Source organism: Silurus meridionalis, chromosome 6 (genome assembly GCF_014805685.1).
Source record: "Silurus meridionalis isolate SWU-2019-XX chromosome 6, ASM1480568v1, whole genome shotgun sequence".
NCBI classification, from domain to species: Eukaryota; Metazoa; Chordata; class Actinopteri; order Siluriformes; family Siluridae; genus Silurus; species Silurus meridionalis.
The window spans coordinates 32,198,559-32,214,989 of NC_060889.1; the positions used below are offsets into that span (position 1 = coordinate 32,198,559).

At 42.1% G+C, this 16,431-nt stretch overlaps 1 protein-coding gene across 1 annotated transcript in view; it reads left to right on the forward strand.

Moving 5' to 3' along the window:
• Positions 1-16,202, forward strand: part of LOC124387798 — a 146,300-nt gene extending 130,098 nt beyond the window's left edge. The window contains exon 11 of the mRNA XM_046852386.1: positions 15,526-16,202. The gene's annotated coding sequence lies outside the window, so the exon portion shown is untranslated. The remainder of the gene's footprint in view (positions 1-15,525) is intronic.
• The last annotated feature ends 229 nt before the right edge of the window (positions 16,203-16,431 follow it).

Consider the following 16,431-nt stretch of genomic DNA (forward strand, 5'->3'; position numbering starts at 1 on the left):
GGAAGCAAACCATTCCCAAGCTGCTCTATGGAGCAAGAAAGTCTTATGGTTAACTGTGTCGAATGCTGCTAAAAGGTAGATGAGGATGAGTAAAGATAGAGAAACTTGACAATGAAGGAGTAGGGGATTCCTAGCTGTGTAGTGTAGGCATTGTTGGGGAGGAAGTGAAGGTCTGGCAGATTTTCTCAATCTTCTTATCATAGAAGGAGGCAACGTCTTCAGCAGTAAGGGAGGTTGAAGCAGGTGGAGCAGAGCTATATACACAACATAGAGCTAAGGACTAAAGTAAGTTGTCCTCTACACAAAGTGCATCGTGTGCAAACATTGCAAGACAAGGACAGTGCAGGCAAACTAAGACAGTGTTAAAAAATTGTAAACAAGAGTTTGCTTGTAAATATAAACACAACACAACATTGCAAAACACACAACCGCAGCAATTGAGAGGTGTGCAAAAAAAGCATGTAAACAGTTATATACAGTTATATCAAATGGATGGTGCTGTAGACATGGATGTGTATGAACTGAAATGAGTATTAAGTGTGCTTCAGTAACATAGTAACAGGTCAGTAACATACAGTTTAGTGTGTGTATGTGAGGATCCTGATGGCTTTAGGGAAGAAACTGTTACACAGTCTGGTTGTGAGGGTTCGAGCTTTACTGTCAATCAACTTTACTGTCAACCGGGTATAATTACGCTTGGAGTTTATCCGAATTTGTGGGTTATTATTTGTCCACCCGCCTCTTGAGGATTTACCAAGTTCTTAATGGGATTAAGTTCTGGGGAGTTTTCTGGCCATGGACCAAAATTTAAATGTTTTGTTTCCTGAGCCACTTAGTTATCACTTTAGCCTTATGCCAAGGTGCTCCATCATGCTGGAAAAGGCATGGTTCATTGGACTGTTCTTGTATGGTTGCGAGAAGTTGCTCTTGGCGGATGTTTCTGTACCATTATTTATTAATGGCTGTGTTTTTAGGCAAAATTTTAAATAATTTCACTCCCTTGTCTGAGAAGCAACGCACAAACTTTAATTCTACGGACCAGCTTTTTCCAGATTCTCCCAATCAATCAGAAAAAGGAATCATCAGAGGAAATGACTTTACCCCAGTCAACAGCAGTTAAATTCCTGTACCTTTTGCAGAACATTAGTCTGTCCCTGATGTTTTTCTTGTTTTTCTTTTGTGCCATTCTCGACACGAGGCTATCCTCCAAAAGTCTGCACACCTGCCTGCTGCCAGAGCAAAGCTCTGCACTGGTGGAAGCCCCGATCTTGACAGCAATTTAACCTCTTTCCTTGAAGTTCTTGTTGATGGCATTAATGGTTGATTCATGTGTGGGGCAGCGGGGGTGTGGCCGAGCGGCGGTTTGTGAATGGAGGGCGAGGCCGGGAGCAGGTAGACACAGGAATGCCTCTCCTGAAGCAAATAATGAATAATGAGTGTTCTCTCTCTTTTAGTGATCGGAGGGGGCATTTAAGGAGGAGCACAAGGATGTGTGTGGGTGTTCGGAGACGTGTGGCTGAAGCACTGAGCACCAGAGATAAAAACTATCAATAAAAGTGGCTTTATTGCCTTCAAACCTGTCCTGTCATGGTGTTCCTTTTTTCTGAATTCATACACTCTCCACAATGTGCAATCTTACTAGCAGCAATATTTTAACCTGTGCATCCCTTTGTGTACAAAGCAATGATGACTGCCCATGTTTCCTTGCAAGTAACCTGGTTAACAGAGGAAAAACAATGATTTTAAGCACCACCCTTCTTTTAAAGCTTCCAGTCTGTAACTCTAATTCAATCAGCATAACAGAGTGATCTTCAGCCTTGCCCTCATCAACACTTTTACCTGTGTTAATGAGAGAATCACTGACGATGTCAGCTGGTCTTTTTGTGGCAGAACTGAAATGCAGTGGAAATTTTTTATTTTGGAATAAGTTACATTTTCAGGAAGTCAGATGGTAAAGACACTGCACAGAGTGGCCACTTTGATATTATACACCCTGATGGTTCTCGGGAAACAGTGAACTCCTCAAACCAGAACTGTCTTTTTCATGCTGTCATTCAAGCCACAACTAATCACTCAAATGATGAAATTAAACAAAAAGCTGTAGAACTTCGTAAGAAAGTCAGTGAAGAGGTAGGTATTACATAAACCTAAATGTTATATATTATAATGCATGTAAAACATGAAAATTCAAACAATAAAAAATAAGATTTATAATAGACAGAAAATATAATTAATAAAAGAATATCATTAATAGAGTAAGATTTAACAAACATAAAAATTGAAGTAAAAAAAAAACTCAACTCCCAGAATCTCCCAGGTGGAACAAGTTCTTAAAGATTCCACTTAAGTAAAAGTGCTATTACCTTCATGGAATTTGACTTCTGAACAGGTAACATGGAACTAAAATCTGTTCAAGTAAAAGTAAAATGTGGCTCATATTTTTTACTCAGAGTAAAAATGTATATTACATTTTAAATGACTCAAAATAAAATGCAATAATTGAAAATAAAACATATCCACACAATAATTGTAAAACATCTATTAAAATATGATGTGCTTTTTAGTGGCAAAAATAATAAAGAACATTTTCAAACAATACAACAACTGATCACCTTATAAACATTATTATACTAACATCATAGTCCTATTAAATGGAAAGTTCAGGTTTTTAAAAGCGGGGTTGTACAAGGTATTTACAGATTGGTTTACACACGCACACACACACACACACACACACACACACACACACACACACACACACACATATATATAAATAAATAAATAAATATATATATATTATATATATATATATATATATATATATATATATATATATATATATATATATATATATAAATTATTTATTTATTTTCAGGCTGTCAAGCATTTAAAATATTTAATCGTCTAACTAAGTTAACTCTTGATTAATTGCAAATTAATCGCACACTTTTATCTGTCCTGAAATTCTTACCAAAATTGTTTTGTTTTTTTACATCAGAGTAAAGAAATGACTGTGAATAAATGTGTATGTTGAAGGTTTAAATTTTTAATAAAAATGGTGAAACAAATGTGCGCTGCAATAACTTTTTTTTAATAAAATTAGTGCAGTTCAAATTAATTTGCTTTAACGCATTATTAAGACATTAAGTTTGACGTCCCTAATAAACATATACATATATAAATATAAATACATTTATATTTATATATTTATAAAATGTACAGTGAATTCAATTATTTAATTGATGTATTTAGACACCTTACTGTTGCAGTCTGGTACTACAATCTACAATAATTGTGTGAACACAATTCTAGAAATACTGAACATTTGAAAAAAAAAACCCATCAGAAATATGATAATTTCTATTGATCTCCTGATCATTTTTATTGATCTTAACCGAGACATCATGATGAAAAAACTGTTTCACAGCACTCAACACCTCAGCCTGGGCCAAAGGTTCATTTACATTTACATTTATAGCATTTGTCAGATGTCCAGAGGGACTTACATTTTTATCTCATTTATACAACTGAGCAGGTATTGGGTTAAGGGCCTTGCTCAGGGGCCATGAGTGGCAGGTTGGTGTGACTGGGATTTGAACTCATGACCTTCAGATCCAAAGTCCAATGCCTTAACCATTAAACTTCGACCTCCCCAGATTCCTACATTATAACAACACTAAACACGTGGCTAAGACAACACAGGAGTGGAACAACTCTTTGAATGTCCAAAAGTGGCCCAGCCAGAGTCCTGACTTGAACCCTATTAAGCATCTCTAAAGAGACCTAAAAATGGCTTTCACCGATGTTCCAGAATCCAACCCCTTCCCAGCTTGAGAGGATTTGCCATAAAGAATGGCAGAAAATACCCAATCAAGGAGTGAAAAGTTTGTTGCATCAAACCCAAAAAGACATGAGGCTGGAATTGCTGGGAAAGGAGTAAATTATAGTGTCTGAATACTTAGGTACATGACAATTTTTTTTTTACAGACAGTTCTTGAATTTTGTTTTCACGTTATAATTTTGAGGAACTGAGTGTAAATTAATGAGAAAAAAATCAGTTTGAACAATTGTATTATCAGGCTGCAACAAAACATTGAAAGGGAGTCTGAACAGTTTCTAAATGTATATACACCAATCAGGTAACAGTATAACATTACTGTATGATATTATAACATTCTGACATTATAATATTCTGAGCGGTGAAGTGAAGATCACTGATTAAATCTTCATCATGGCACCTGTTAGTCGGTGGATTCATTTATTAGGCAATAAGTGAACATTTTGTCCTTGAGGTTGACATGCAGGAAAAATGGGCGAGCGTAAGGATTTGAGTGCATTTTGACAAATTGTGAAATCTAGACAACTGGGTCAAAGCATCTCCAAAACTGCAGCTCCAAAGAAGGAACAGTGTTGAACCAGCGACAGGGTCGTGGGTGGCCGAGGATCATTGATGCATGTGGGGAACAAAGGCTGGTCTGTGTGGTCCGATCCAAAAGACAAGCTCCTGTAGCTCAAACTGCTGAAGACGTTCAACTTGTTACTGTTCAATGTGTCAAAACTGTTGTAGCAGCAAAGGGACCAACACAATATTAGGCAGATGGTCATAATGTTATACTGATCAGTGTATGCTGGCTAATTGTTATACTTTTGTTGTTACAGATTCTTGCCAAACCAGAAAAGTATGCAAAGGCTGTGAGGATTCAGAACATGTTCGATCAAACTAACAGCACTAATAAATTTAGAATTGAGGCTGGAGCAAAGAAACAGGAAATAGAACAACATGAGGATTTTATCAGGGCAAGAACAAAGAAGAGGTGGTTAATGATTACATGTTGGGAAAAGCTGAGACCTACAAAAGGTATCAAAAAAGAGTTGTTTACTGCTGAATTTACATTTACGGCATTTAGCAGACGCCCTTATCCAGAGTGACGTACAAAAGTACGTTTGTGTGGTGACCAGCTAAATTCAATTGCAGAAGCAGGTGGAAATAATAACCAGGTATTGAACCCAGGTTGCATGAGTGAAAGGCAGCAGCTCCAGGTGTCTGCAACAGGGATTGTTAGTGTTAGAAAAAAACTCAGGTGAGAAAAAAAAAAACATTACATTAGACCAATAATGGATTCAAAGGTAGAAAACGGAAATATAAATTCCAAATATATCCTCCCCAAAATACAAAAGTCTCAATATCCAACCAAGCACAGAGCAAAAAAATACATCCACAAATAAGCACAACCCTGGAAATTGGTGCCATTCCTCCAAGGCCAGCTTGACAGCAAGGTGCTTGCTCTCACTCACCGAGTAACTGCATTCTGAGCGGCTATGGTGTCTGTCCTCAGGGCACACCTGGGAGAGCAATGCCGCTACGTAGGAGGCATCGACCTCAACTGTGTGGTTGCCTCAGTGAATCACCACTTAAGATTGTGAAACGCCTCCTCAGCCTCGGGGCCCCAAAGGAACCCCGCCACCGAACTAAAGCCCTTGACAAAGTAGCGTTAAAAACTGGCGAAGCCCAGAATCCTTTGTAGTTGGCCTGGCCACTCCCATATAGCCTGGATCCTGGCAGTGGAATTCGCACTTCTCAGGTTTCATGTAAAGCCAGTACTTGTGGAGTTTCTCCCAGACCTGAGACACCTGCCGGAAGTGTCATCTAGATAGACAAACACAAAGCTGTTGAGCATGTCTTGGAGGACCTCATTGACCAGTGCCTAAAAGATAGCCAGGGCATTAGTTCCATTCGTCCCTCTCTCGGTACAATTGAAGTGTCAGTTGGGAGGCAGAGAGGTGACCAAGGCTTTTCTGAATAAAGGCGCAATGTTATGGTAGATTTTAGGAACCAATGTTAAATCTAAGAGCTTAGGAGTGACAACCGGCAGTGGTTTGGGTGGGGGAAAAGGCGAGGCAGTGGCCAAAGCAATGCACACCCCAATCCATTATACGCTCTGTCATCCAGTCCACACGTGGGTCGTGTTAATGCAGCCAAGGGTACCCGAGCATGATGGGGGCTTGGGGCAAGGAGATGACCAGGAAGGAAAGCCACTCCTGATGTCGTTCCCCAAACTGACATGAGTAGAGGCTTGGTGCAGTGAGTGGCCCAGTCTAAGGGGCTGCTGTCCAGGGCTCTGGTTAGCAGGGTTCCATAGGGACTTGTATCTGCTTGGCAAGTTTATGGTCAATTAACTCAGTGTCGGCCCCCGAGTTGATGATGGCAGCCAATTCTGTACCTCCAGGGCCTGCCTGAAAGTGGACCAAGATGGTGTGTTTGGAAGGAGCGGGAAAGAGGGGCTTATGGGTGCTCCCTCCTTCAGCAGCGAGCCGTGCCTTTTACTGAGCAGGACGTGGCCATGTGCCCAGAGGCAAAGACCCAGCAACTAAAATATTTTAGGGCGCCACCACATGACCCCCAATCTCCATTGCTTGCGGTGGAGAGAGAGAGCAGGATTAGAGAATCCAGATCCTGGGGTGGATCATGAGTGACGAGTTTGTGCTTGAAGGCAGAGGAGAATCCCTGGAGGTAAGTGTCGTAAAGTGCTGTGTGAACCCATTCGCTGTTAATGGCCTGGGTCCGGAATGAGTCAGCAATGAAGTAGATGAGCCGAATACCTTCCGGACTTCTGCAGAAAATGTGGTGAACGATGCGCAGTTAGCTGATTGGCTTTTCCACTCTGCGGTGACCTGACAAAAGGGAAATCCATACTGAATTGAGACGGCTGCATAATGAAAATCAGAATGCACTGCATGATGAAAGAGCGTCCTTATATGTGTTTTCAAGATGGATGTTATTTCCACGTAGCAGGTTCACAAGGGTGCTATCCTCAGGGGTGGAAGCAGCAATGCCGGAAATGCTCAAATAGGCTGACAACATACACAGGGAACTCTAAAAAATGGCAGAAAAAAACAAACTCTAGTAAAGCCGTCCACACAACATAACATCACGTCACATTACAACAGATAAAGACAAATAAAATCACATCTTTTGGCTGCTTTTATCAGGGATCACCACAGCAGATCATCCATCTTGCTCCCCTGTCCTCTACATCTACTTCTTTGAAATCAACCACCTGTATGTCTTCCCTCCACACATCCATAAACCTCCTCTTTGGCTATTTCTCCTGACCGACATCCTCAGCATTCTTCTACCAATTCTTCATACCCTCCTCTGCACATGTCCAAACCCTTTCAATCTAACCCAAGAAATCTTGTCTAGGGTCCCTCTAATAAATTAGTTTCTAATCCTGCCCATGAAAATCATCTTAAACTCTGCCATCTCCAGCTCCACCTCCTATCATTTCCTGTCAATGCCACTAACTTTAAAACATACAGCAGAGCAGGTCTCACTACCTAATTTCCATTTCACTTTTGGATACCCTTCTATCAAAAATACCCTAACATCTCCACTAATTCTGTATTTTTTTTCTCCAAAATGTTTTTAACAAAACAACCACAGGTTTTAGCATCTTACAAAGTTACACAGGATTATGAAGAGTTAACAAGGAAAAGCCATGAAAACATACTCAAGAACAGGGACATCGTGAAACAACAGAAGACTCAGAAAGAGAATATTTGCTCAGAAAGAGTTTCACATTACATCAAATAACAAATCAGATCAGATCACAAAACATCACAGCAATTTAAAATCAACAATACCAAAATCAACAGACACATGAGGAGGAAATGATTCAACAGGTCTAGCAGTAACCAGGCCTGGGTGTGGCAAGTGATATTTAACTCCAAAAAATGTCCATTCAGATTGGACAAATTTCTCGCTTGATAAATGATATTATAATTTAAAACATTTATTTTGATTTTACTTAGTCTTTGTGTAATATTGAAATTTGCTTGATTATCTATATCATATAAGTGTGACTTCTTCTTCTTTTGGCTTCTCCCATTGGGGGACACCACAGCGGATCATCCGTCCACATACCCCCCTGTCCTCTACATCTGCTTCTCAAACCAACTACCTGCATGTCTTTCCTCACCACATCCATAACCGACCTCCATGGTCTTCCTCTTTTCCTTCTTCCTGGTGGCTTCATCTTCAGCACTCTCCTACTGATATACCCCTGTGCACATGGCCAAACTATCAATCATCCCTCCCTCACTCTCCATTACTTTGCACTGTTAACCCTAGGTACCTGAACTCCTCCACCTTCTCCACCTCTTCTTCCTGTAACCCCACCACTCCACTGCTCTCCCTCTTATTCACACACATGTACTCTGTCTTACTCCTACTGACTTTCATTCCCCTTCTCTCCAGCACGTACCTCCACCTCTCCAGGATCTTCTCCACCTGCTCACTACTCTCACCACATTTCACAATATCATCCACAAACATCATAGTCCAGGGAGACTCCTGTCTGACCTCATCTGTCATCCTGTCCATCACCACTGCAAACAGGAAATTGCTCAGAGCTGATTATTGATGCAGTTCCACCTCTACCTTGATCCAGTCTGTCATTCCTACAGCACACTTCACTGCTGTCACACCCTCACATACTTTTCTGGCACACCTGACTTCCTCATACAGTATCACAAATCCTCTCTCCACCCTTCTTCTTCTTCTTCTTCGGCTGCTCCCATTAGGGGTCGCCACAGCGGATCATCCGTCTCCATACCACCCTGTCCTCTACATCTGCCTCTTTCACACCAACTACCTGCATGTCTTCCTCACCACATCCATGAACCTCCTCCTTGGCCTTCCTCTTTTCCTCCTACCTGGTGGCTCCATCCTCAGCATTCTTCTACCAATATAATTCATGTCCCTCCTCTGCACATGTCCAAACCATCTCAATCTCGCCTCCTCACCTTGTCACCAAAACATCCTACATGCGCTGTCCTCTAATAAACTCATTTCTAATCTTGTCCATCCTCGTCACTCCCAACGAAAACCTCAACATCTTCAGCTCTGCTACCTCCAGCTCCACCTCCTGTCTTTTACTCAATGCCACTGTCTCTAATCCATACAACATCGCAGGTCTCACCACAGTCCTATAAACTTTCCTTTCATTCTGCAGATACCCTACTATCACAAATCACTCCTGTCACTCTTCTCCACCCACTCCACCCTGCCTGCACTCTTTTCTTCACTTCTAACACACTCTCCATTACTTTGCACTGTTGACCCCAGGTACCTGAACTCCTCCACCTTTTCCACCTCTTCTCCTGCAACTGCATCACTCCACTGCCCTCCCTCTCATTCACACACATGTACTCTGTCTTACTCCTACTGACTTTCATTCCCCTTCTCTCCAGCGCATATCTCCACTTCTCCAGGCTCTTCTCAACCTGCTCTCTACTCTCACCACAAATCACAATATCATCCGCAAACATCATAGTCCAGGGAGACTCCTGTCTGACCTCGTCCGTCAACCTGTCCATCACCACTGCAAACAGGAAAGGGCTCAGGGCCGATCCTTGATGCAGTCCAACCTTCACCCTGAACCAGTCTGTCGTACCTACTGCACACTTCACTGCCGTCACACTGTCCTCATACATGTCCTGCACCACCCTCACATACTTCTCTGACACACCTTATACAATACCACAACTCCTCTCTTGGCACTCTGTCGACGCTTTCTCTAAATCCACAAATACACAATGCAATTCCTTCTGTCCTTCTCTATACTTCTCCATCAACATCCTCAAAGCAAATAAGGCATCTGTGGTGCCCTTCCTCGGCATGAAACCATACTGTTGCTCACAGATGGTCACCTCTTCTCTCAGCCTGGCTTCCACTACTCTTTCCCATAACTTCATGGTGTGACTGATCAACTTAATTCCCCTGTAGTTACTGCAGGTCTGCACATCTCCTTTATGCTTAAAGATCGGTACCAGCACACTTCTTCTCCATTCCTCAGGCATCTTCTCACCTTCCAAAATCCTGTTAAACAATCTGGTCAAAACCCACTGCCATCTCTCCTAAACATCTCCACGCTTCTACCGGTATGTCATCTGGTCCAACCGACTTTCCACTCTTCATCCTCTTAATCGCTGCTCTCACTTCCTCCTTACTAATCCTATCTACATCCTGCTTCACCAACTCCACATCATCCAACCTTCTCTCTCTGATTTTCCTCATTCATCAGCTGCTCAAAATACTCCTCCACCTTTTCCACCTCTTCTCCTGCAACTGCATCACTCCACTCCCTCCCTCTCATTCACACACATGTACTCTGTCTTACTCCTACTGACTTTCATTCCCCTTCTCTCCAGCGCATATCTCCACCTCTCCAGGCTCTTCTCAACCTGCTCCCTACTCTCACCACAAATCACAATATCATCCGCAAACATCATAGTCCAGGAGACTCCTGTCTGACCTCGTCCGTCAACCTGTCCATCACCACTGCAAACAGGAAAGGGCTCAGGGCCGATCCTTGATGCAGTCCAACCTTCACCCTGAACCAGTCTGTCGTACCTACTGCACACTTCACTGCCGTCACACTGTCCTCATACATGTCCTGCACCACCCTCACATACTTCTCTGACACACCTGACTTCCTCATACAATACCACAACTCCTCTCTTGGCACTCTGTCGACGCTTTCTAAATCCACAAATACACAATGCAATTCCTTCTGTCCTTCTCTATACTTCTCCATCAACATCCTCAAAGCAAATAAGGCATCTGTGGTGCTCTTCCTCGGCATGAAACCATACTGTTGCTCACAGATGGTCACCTCTTCTCTCAGCCTGGCTTCCACTACTCTTTCCCATAACTTCATGGTGTGACTGATCAACTTAATTCTGTAGTTACTGCAGGTCTGCACATCTCCTTTATGCTTAAAGATCGGTACCAGCACACTCTTCTCCATTCCTCAGGCATCTTCTCACCTTCCAAAATCCTGTTAAACAATCTGGTCAAAACCCACTGCCATCTCTCCTAAACATCTCCACGCTTCTACCGGTATGTCATCTGGTCCAACCGACTTTCCACTCTTCATCCTCTTAATCGCTGCTCTCACTTCCTCCTTACTAATCCTATCTACATCCTGCTTCACCAACTCCACATCATCCAACCTTCTCTCTCTGATTTTCCTCATTCATCAGCTGCTCAAAATACTCCCTCCACCTTCTCAACACACTCTCCTCACTAGTCAACACATTTCCTCTCCATCCTTTACTGCTCTAACTTGCAGTACATCCTTCCCAGCTCGGTCCCTCTGCCTGGCCAATCGGTATAAATCCTTTTCTCCTTCCTTAGTGTCCAACCTCTCATACAGCTCCTCATATGCCTTTTCCTTGGCTTTCGCCACATCCTCTTTACCTGCTGCCGCATCTCCTTGTACTCCTGCCTACTTTTCTCATCACTCTGTCTATCCCACTTCTGTTTTGCCAACCTCTTTCTCCTTATGCTCTCCTGCACTTCCTCATTCCACCACCACGTCTCCTTGTCTTGCTTTCTATTTCCAGATGTCACACCAAGTACTTTTCTAGCTGCCTCCTCATCACTCCTGCAGTAGTTGCCCAATCATCCAACACCTCTTCACCACCACCGAGCCTCTGTCTGACCTCTTCCCTGAACCTCACACTACACTCTTCCTCCTTCAGTTTCCACCATCTTATTCTTCTTTCAGTCCTCACTCTCCTCCTCTTCTTCTTCGCCTCCAAAACCATCCTACAGACCACCATCCGATGCTGTCTAGCTACACTGTCCCCTGCCAACACCTTACAGTCTCCAATCTCCTTCAGGTTGCATCTCCTGCATAGCACATAGTCCACCTGTGTGCACCTTCCTCCACTCTTATACGCCACCCTATGATCCTCCTTCTTCTTAAAATAAGTGTTCACCACTGCCATTTCCATCCTTTTAGCAAAATCTACCACCATCTGCCCTTCCACATTCCTCTCCTTAAAACCATACCTACCCATCACCTCCTCATCACCTCTGTTCCTTCACCTACATGCCCATTAAAGTCTGCCCCAATCACCAATCGTTCTTTCCTAGGTACACCATCTACCACTTCATCTAATTCACTCCAAAATCTTTCCTTCTCCTCCATCTCACAGCCAACTTGTGGAGCATAAGCACTGATGACATTTATCATCATCCCTTCAACTTCCACCTTCACGATCATCACCCTATCAGAAACTTTCTTCACCAACACTACACTCTTACTGTACTCTTCCTTCAGAATCACCCCTACACCATTTCTCTTTCCATCCACACCATGATAAAACAGTTTAAATCCACCTCCAATGTTCCTGGCCTTACTCCCTTTCCACTTGGTCTCCTGAACACACAGCATATCTACCTTTCTCCTCTCCATCATATCAGCTACCTCTCTCCCTTTACCGTCATAGTACCAACATTTAACATACCAACCCGAACCTCCAGTCTCCTATACTGCTCCTTTCCCTGCCGTCTCTGTAGACGTCTTCCTCCTCTCCTTCTCCTCCTTCGGCCAACAGTAGCCCAATTTCCACTGGTACCCTGTCGGCTAACGATACCTGTGGCGGTCTTTTTAACCCGGGCCTCGACCGATCCTGTATGAAATTCTTATTTGTGACCCGCATATTTGATTTGGCACATGTTTTTACGCTGGATGCCCTTCCTAACGCAACCCTCCCCATTTACCCGGGCTTGGGACCGGCACTAAGAGTGCACTGGCTTGTGCATCCATAATGGCTGGGTTCCTCTCTCTCCACCCTGTCGTATGATTTTTCTAGATCCACAAACACACTAAGCAAATCCTTCTGACCTTCTCTTTAATTCTCCATCAACATTCTCAAAGCAAATAATGTGTCTGTTGTGCTCTTCCTTGGCATGAAACCATACTGTGGCTTCCACTAGTCTTTCCCATAACTTCATGGTGTGACTGATCAACTTTATTTCCCTGTAGTTACTGCAGGTCTGCACATCTTCCATATAAAGATCGGTACCAGCACACTCCTTCTTCATTCCTCAGGCATCCTCTCACCTTTCAAAATCCTGTTAAACCATTTAGATAAAAACTCCACTGCAGCTCTCCTAAACATCTCCATGCTTCTACTGGTATGTCATCGGGTCTTACTGACTTTCCACTCTTCATTCTCTTAATCACGGCTCTCACTTCCTCCTTTCTAATCCTATCCACTTCCTGCATCACCATTTCCACTCCATTCAACCTTCTCTCTCTCATCTCCCTCGTTCATCAGCTGCTCAAAATCCTCCCTCCATCTCCTCAACAAACTCTCCTTGCTAGTCAACACATTTGCAGCACATCATTCCCAGCTAGGTCCCTCTGCCTGGCCAATCAGTATAAATCCTTTTCTCCTTCCTTAGTGTTCAACTTCTCATACGGCTCCTCATATGCCTTTTCATCCCTCTTCACCTGCTGCCACATCTCCTTTTTCTCCTGTCTACTTTTCTCATCTCTCTGTCAATCCCAATTCTGTTTTGTCATCCTCTTTCTTCTTATGCTCGCTTGTGTTCCGCATATTTGATATGGCACATGTTTTACGCTGGATGCCCTTCCTAACACAACCCTCCAACTTATTTCGTGCTTGAGACCAACACTAAGAGTGACCTGACCTGTGTAACACTAATAGCTGGAAGGGGGTGAATACTCTTTTACAGCACTGTATGTATTTAGTGTACATAATTTACAGAAAACACTAACAATATTATACATTGCTTTTCTTTTTTTTTTTTTACTAATAGCCTTTTAAAAATTAGAAAGCCCACCCCAGGAGTGGTGGATGTATCCACCTGCCACGTCCCCTTTGGTGGCTCTCTATGCCTCCGCTCTCCCTAGAGCTCCAGGTTAACCACGCACACCTGGAGCTCATCATCACTCATGCCTCCACTCTCTCTGAAGCTCCAGGTTTGACGATGCACACCTGAAATTTATCATCACTCAACCCCGCTCCTACATAAACCCCCCACTCTCATTCACTCCCCGTTCGTTATTGTTTATGTTGGACTTCCCGTACTGGATGTTTTCGCGTTCCGGTTTTCATACAGGACTTCTCTCATCTGTTTTATTCGGACTCCAGAATCCCATACTGGCTGCGCTTCCCCTCCCTGTACATCTCGGGTCAGTTACGCTTCTCCCTATGCACAACTCGGACTATCTCTTTCAACCGAAGGACTGCCATGTGCGCGCGTGTGTGTGTATCTCTCTCTCACACATGCCATTAAAACCCAAGAGAGCTGTACTCCGGCTTTTGCCTTTTGTTTCGCTCACACCCTGACACATATCTTATTCTCCATAAACAGATCTGAATTGGTGTGTTGTTGTCCCTGTGCTCAGAATTGTTTCTTTCTGGTTCTGTCCCTGCACTGTGATTCTGAACTGAACTCTGGATTCCTCTCTAACAGACTACAGACTGTAATTAGACCCTGGACTTCCTCACTAACAGAGCGCAGGGTTTCCTGAGACAATACAACATGGCATGTTTGTAGGAAAAATGTGACCATACCTTCAGTGAAGTTAAGCGTTAGATGCATCACAAGGACAATGTAATACTGCAAAACTTACTGTGAATGAGACTCTCAAATAGTTCTCTAGGAAGAATATATGTTGGAAAGCATCAAACAATCACCAGACTTAAACGAAATAGAAATGTTGTAGAATGAACTGAAGAGCAATAGTTTTAACTCTGGAGTTGCTGTAAACTTAAACATAAATCCTGTTGCAGTCATTTTCTCCTCGAGCATTAAATACATTTCAGGTTCAAGGGTACAATGTTTTTGTGACATGAATATTGTGTATGTGATGTAGTGAAATGTTTCATTAAGCCTGTTGCTTCATATTCCTGCATCATCCAATTTATTAATCCATAGTGGTAAGAGTACACCTGCAGCTGATAAGACTAATCAGTGCTCTCTGCAATGCTGATAAAAGGAGGGAGAAAAGGACACTGAGTGAAGATGTGTGGGACGTGACTGTGTTTATGTTGTGGTGTGAGTTTGAAGGAAGGAAATTAACAAGCCAAAAGCGATGAATGAAAATAAAAAGAAAGGTCTGCTTGGTGGTTTTCCTTCCCTTGGATCACGCCGGGGCTCACACACACACACACACACACACACACACACACACACACACACACACACACACACACACACACATACACACAGAGGATCGGCACGCCTTTCCTCTCTGTCCACCCGTACACGCTCTCTGTTCAATGATCTTCCTGCTCTCTTCTGCTTGCTGTCTCTATATTTAATTTTCCAATATAAGATATATTTTATGTGTTGTACATTTCACTAGTTTTTCTTTAACTGGATGAATGGAAACTTTACCTGTGTTTAATTTGTTTTTGACTCTTACAGCACATACAGATTTAGATGTGTAATATTGTGTTAAACACTGACATTAATTCAGGTCTTCTGGTGAGATTGTGTTTTGGAAGGAGAGTCTTTCTAGGAGTCATTTCCATTTTTATTCATGCATTTATCAGAAGTCCGTATATAATTGAAATTTACACTTACACTGAGTAGTTGAGGCTTAAGGGCCGATATATATATATATATATATATATATATATATATATATATATATATATACACCTGATGAGACTAATCATTGTGCTCTGTTTCAGTGTCCGGCGACGCCAATAAAGGGAAGAGAGCCCGAGAAGGGTGGATGTTCTGGAAGAGAAACAAAAGACCAGAGCAGGAATGAATGAAAGATAAAGTAAAGCTCTGCCTGGTGAACCATCACCTGTCACCTCTTTATTCCAACCTGTTACACGTATATTCTTAATAAACTCATGCATGTACATAATGTGTGTTTATATGCATGAGTCATTAGATATATATTACAGAATGGAGTATATGTTGAGTATGAAGTATATTTGCTGTACACCTGTGCACTAAATTTAGAACAAATCTGGATGATTAATTTGTCTAAATAATCAGAGTGGAATATGTTTGTGTTTGTGTGTAAACATCTACATTTAATCTTAATTATAACATAATCCCATTAATCCACCTAATAAGTCTCATTTTACTGATATTTCACCAATTCACCATTTTGTCACGATCATAACTGTTTTATAACCGAAACAAAACACCATTTTTTCTTTTTCTTTGTTCCTATTGTGAGATTTTAGAGGTCAGCTTCCTGTCTGATGCTGAACACTCCTTCTTATAAGATTCAAAATGAATAAAGACAGAAAAGGCTTTTCCTCATGAACTGGATAGGTTTCTGTTTATTTTATGTCCATTTTAAATCATTGGAACTGGGTAAGAAATAAACAGCTCTTATGCTGACTACTGCTACGAAACACAGTGACTGAATCATTTTTTAAGTTAATTTCAGTTTAAAATTCCTGCGAGTCTGGTGATTTAGATGAACATCTCTTCTGTCGTCTTTCTGCCACCTAGTGGCCAAATATTAAAACAACGTGAGCTTTAGAAAAGTTTAGAATTCACTCTAAAGATGCAGCTCACCATAATTTCATAATACTATATTTAGTAATACGTGTTATGGAAAATATCATTTT